We start from the raw sequence: 4644 nt of genomic DNA on the forward strand, positions 1-4644 counted from the left end.
AAAAAAAAAAAAAAAAAAAAAAAATTAGTATTAGCAGACTGCAGAGGAGGAGCAAAGGCTAAGAAGGATACATACAAGGTTGAGTTTCCCATTTTCTTCTCTCTTTTATCTCCTGGTTTTGACCCAAAGGCAAGACAATCATATCACATAACTGCACAGTTGGCTCAGGCATCAAAAACTTGAGAAACCTTGTGTTTCTGTGGACCAGGAAAAGGAGAATCCTCATTTTTTTTTCCCATTTTTTTTTTCTGATCTTTTTCTTCTCTAACCCTTCTCCACCTGCAGTCCCAGTCACAGGGCTGCACTGTGATGATAGGGGCATGAACATATCAAATCCCAACAGGAAACCTGTCTTTCAGGCCAAAAAAACTGAGATAAAGGGACCATGTGATCTGAAGAGTATGAGGGGTATCCCTGTTTTTTTCTCCCTCTTTTCTTTCATTGTTTTATCCAAAAGTTGGCCCCAATGATGCAGAACTATGTGGCAGCTTGGCAGCTAAATCTCCAACAGATATTATATCTTTGTAGTCAGAGAATGGAGAAAAGAGAGAGGCCCCTGTAGTTGGACAGTATGGAGAAATCCAGGAGAGGAGAGAATGGAAGAAGGTTATGGCCCAATTCTTTTTTTTTTTTTTTTTTTTTTTTTTTTTGTGTTGGATTTTTTTTTTTTTTTTTTTTTTTTTGTGAGCTGGAGTCTTGTTCTATTGCCCAGGCTGGAGTGCAGTGGTGTGATCTCAACTCACTGCAACCTCTGCTTCCCTAGTTCAAGCAATTAATTCTCCTGCCTCAACCTCCCAGGTAGCTGAGATTACAGGTTGCCTGCCACCATACCCGGGTAATTTTTGTATTTTTAGTAGAGACGGGGTTTCACCATGTTGGCCAGGCTGGTCTCAAACTCCTAACCTCAGGTGATCTACGTGCCTCGGCCTTCCAAAGTGGTGGGATTACAGATGCGAGCCACCATGCCCAGATGGTTATGGCCTAATTCTGATAGTGGCCAGACAGACCAGGAAAACATAAAGAAGACACAAATTATCAATATCAGGAATGAAAGAAGAGATATCACCCCACAGATGACAAAATGTTAAAAAAAAAAAAAAGAATACTATAAATAAGTTGATTCACACAAATGGACCAATTGATTTTCTTTGAGACAGGGTCTTGCTTTGTTTTGCAATCTGGAGTGCACTTGCATGATCACTTCTCACTACAACCTTGAACTTCTTTTTTTTTTTTTTTCAAGCTAGTCTTTCAGGATTGGCAACATTGAACTTCTGAGATCAAGTAATCCTTGCACCTCAGCCTCCTGAGTAGCTAGAACTACAGGTATATGCCACAATAATTGTAGAGGTGGCATTTTCTTGTGTTGCCCAGGCTGGTCTTGAACTCCAGGGCTCAAATGATCCTCCTGCCTTGGCCTTCCAAAGCACTGGTATTAATGGTATGAGCCACCATGCCCACCTAAATGGATCAATTTCCTGAAAAATGCAAGGTATCAGGAAAGGCACAGTGGCTCACATCTGTAATCCCAGCACTTTGGGAGGTCGGGAGTTCAAGACTGGCCTGGCCAATATGGTGAAACCCCATCTCTACCAAAAATACAAAAATTAGCCCAGTGCGATGGCAGGTGCCTATAATCCCAGCTACTCAGGAGGCTGAGGCAGGAGAATTACTTGAACCCGGAGGGGCGGAGGTTGCAGTGAGCCAAGATCACGCCATTGCACTCCAGCCTGGGCAACAAGAGCAAAACTCCATCTCAAAAAAAAGAAAAATACAAGCTATCAAAACTCACACAAGAAGAAATATGTAACCTGCACATTTCTATATCTATCAAATAAGTTGCATCTGTAGTTAAAATATTCTCTAACATAGACAACTCTGGTCTATCAAACATTTAAGGAAGAAATAATACCAGAAAACAGCCGGGCGCGGGGGCTCAAGCCTGTAATCCCAGCACTTTGGGAGGCCGAGGCGGGTGGATCACGAGGTCAAGAGATCGAGACCATCCTGGTCAACACGGTGAAACCCCGTCTCTACTAAAAATACAAAACATTTGCTGGGCATGGTGGCGCACGCCTGTAATCCCAGCTACTCAGGAAGCTGAGGGAGGAGAATTGCCTGAACCCAGGAGGCGGAGGTTGCGGTGAGCCGAGATCGCGCCATTGCACTCCAGCCTGGGTAACAAGAGCGAAACTCCGTCCCAAAAAAAAAAAAAAAAAAGAGAGAAATAATACCAGAAAACAAAAGAGAAGGAAACACTTCCCAACTTCTTCTAAAAAGTCTGTATTACTCTGATATTAAAACAAGAGAAAGATATAAGAAATTAAAACCACAGATCAATGTCACTGATGATCATAGATACAACAATCTTCCACAAAATATTAGCAAATTGAATCTGATGGTAGTTATTTTGAAAATGCAAGGGTAACTCAACATTCAAAAATCAATTAATGGGCTAGGCATGATGGCTCATGCTTATAATCCCAACACTTTGGGAGGCCAAGGCAGGAGGATTGGTTGAGCCCAGGAGTTCAAGACCAGCCTGGGTGACAAAGCAAGACCCTGTCTCTACAAATATAAAAAGTACTATTATCATTATTGTTACTTTTGAGACAGGCTTTTGCTCTGTCACCCAGGCTGGAGTGCAGTGGTGTGATCACAGCTCACTGCAGCCTCAACCTTTTCTCCTGGGCTCAGGTTCTTCTCCCACCTCAGCCTCCTCAGTAGCTGGAACTACAGGCCCACACCACCACACCTGGTTAATGTTTTGTTTTGTTTGTTTGTTTTGTTATTTGTTTTGTAGATACAGGGTTTTGCTATGCTGCCCAGGCTAGCCTCAAACTCCTGGGCTCAAGCGATTTGCCTGCCTTGGCCCCCCAAAGTTCTGGGATGATAGTTAGGAGCTATTGCACCTGGCCAAAAAATTAAAAATTAGCCAGGCATGGTGGCACATTCCTTGCAGTCCCAGCTATTCAGGAGGCTGAGGCAAGAAGGTTGAGGCTACAGCAGTGAGCTATGGTCACGCCACTGCACTGTGGCCTGGGTGACAGCAAGACTCTGTCTTAAAAAACAACAGCAAAAACAACCAAAAACAATGAATGTAATTCGCCATTTCAACAGCCTAAGAAGGAAAACCATATGATCATTTCAATGGATGCGAAAAAAGCATTTAACAACTTTTAACACCCATTTATAATAAAAACTCTCAGCAAACTAATAATAAAAGAAACTTTCTTCACCCGAGAAAGAACATCTGTTAAAAAAAAAAATTAAAAACTTACAGCTAACATCATACTAAATAGTGAAAGCCTGGGGCCAGGGACAGTGGGTCAGGCCTATAATCCTAACACTTTGGGAGGTCAAGGTGGTTGGATCCTTTGAGCACAGGAGTTCGAAACCAGCCTGGGCAATGCAGTGAGACCCTGTCTCTACAAAAATTATTAGCTGGCCGTGGTGGCATGCCCCCATAGTTCCAGTTACTCAGGAGGCTGAGGCACAAGGGCTGCTTGTGCCAAAGAGTTCAAGGTTACAGTAAGCACCACTGCACGCTAGCCTGGGAAAGAGAGTGAGACCCTGTGTCTTAAAAAAGATAGTCAAAGAATGAATGTTTTCTCCTAATATCTGGAACAAGACAAGACAAGGATATCTGTTGTCTTTACTCCCCTTCAGCAATGTATGAAATCAGAGCCAGTACGATAAGACAAGAACAAGTAAATAAAAGGCATGCAGATTTGAAAAAAAAGAAATGAAACTCTCTGTTCTCAGTCAATATGATAGTCCATGTAGACAATTTCAAAGCATCTACAGAAAAGCTCCTAGACCTAATAAGTAAGTTTAGTAAAACTGGAGTTAATATTGAAAACTAATTATATTTCCAAATGATCCGTTAAACAAGAGGAATAAGTTTTTGAGGTAGATTGCACAGCATGGTCACCATGGTTATCAATAATGCACTAGATATGTCAAAATTGGCTAAAAATATATTTCAAACTTTTTCACTACAGAAAAATGATAAGTATGTGAGGTGATAGATATGTTTTTTCGTGTTTGTTTTTATTGTTGTTGTTTTGAGATGGACTCTCGCTCTGTCGCCCAGGCTGGAGAGTAGTGGTGCAATATTGGCTCACTGCAACCTCTGCCTTCCAGGTTCAAGCAATTTTCCTGCCTCAGATTCCTGAGTAGCTTGGACTACAGGCGCCCGCCACCACGCTGGGCTAATTTTCTGTATTTTTAGTAGAGACAGGGTTTCACCATGTAGGCCAGGCTGGTCTCAAACTCCTGACCTTAAGTGATCCACCTGCCTCGGCCTCCCAAAGTGCTGGGATTATAGGCATGAGCCGCTGTGCCAGGCCAGCCTCAACAATTTTGAAAAAGAAGAAAAACATTGGAGGACGGGCACTACCTGATTTCAAGATTTAGCATAAAGTGTAAGGCCAGGCACTGTGGACCTGTAATCCCAGCAGTTCGGGAGACCAAGGTGGGCCAATCACAGGGTCAGGAGATTGAAACCAACCTGGCCAACATGGTGAAACCCCATCTCTGCTAAAAAAAAAAAAACAAAAATTAGTCGGGTGTGGTGGCGCTCGCCTGTAATCCTAGCTACTCAAGAGGCTGAAGCAAGAGAATCACTTGAACCTGGAAGGT

This window comes from Cebus imitator, unplaced genomic scaffold, assembly GCF_001604975.1.
Source record: "Cebus imitator isolate Cc_AM_T3 unplaced genomic scaffold, Cebus_imitator-1.0 Scaffold290, whole genome shotgun sequence".
Classification (NCBI taxonomy): Eukaryota; Metazoa; Chordata; class Mammalia; order Primates; family Cebidae; genus Cebus; species Cebus imitator.